We start from the raw sequence: 297 nt of genomic DNA, 5'->3' as shown, positions 1-297 counted from the left end.
CGTAGTTTCCAGCCATTACCAAAAATCCCCAAAATCGCCTTCGACCAAATAGAGTTTAACGGCGTCTCGCCCTCTGCCATTCGCCAAATAACCTCACAGGAAAGCAAGCGGCGATCATGCCTCCAGCTCTCGTTAATAAAGCGGTAATTCGTCAGCAGCCACTGACTTGTGATAACGATGTTGCATAAGCGTAAACGTGAAAGGAAAGGCCAAGGAAAATAAATTTCATATGGTTTCCGGGAATGAAACACAAATATAAGATATTTTAGCATCAACAAACAAAATGCGCGGAGTGTC

This window comes from Penaeus monodon, chromosome 15 (genome assembly GCF_015228065.2).
Source record: "Penaeus monodon isolate SGIC_2016 chromosome 15, NSTDA_Pmon_1, whole genome shotgun sequence".
In the NCBI taxonomy this organism is placed as follows: Eukaryota; Metazoa; Arthropoda; class Malacostraca; order Decapoda; family Penaeidae; genus Penaeus; species Penaeus monodon.
Note: the sequence above shows the minus strand (reverse complement) of the source record.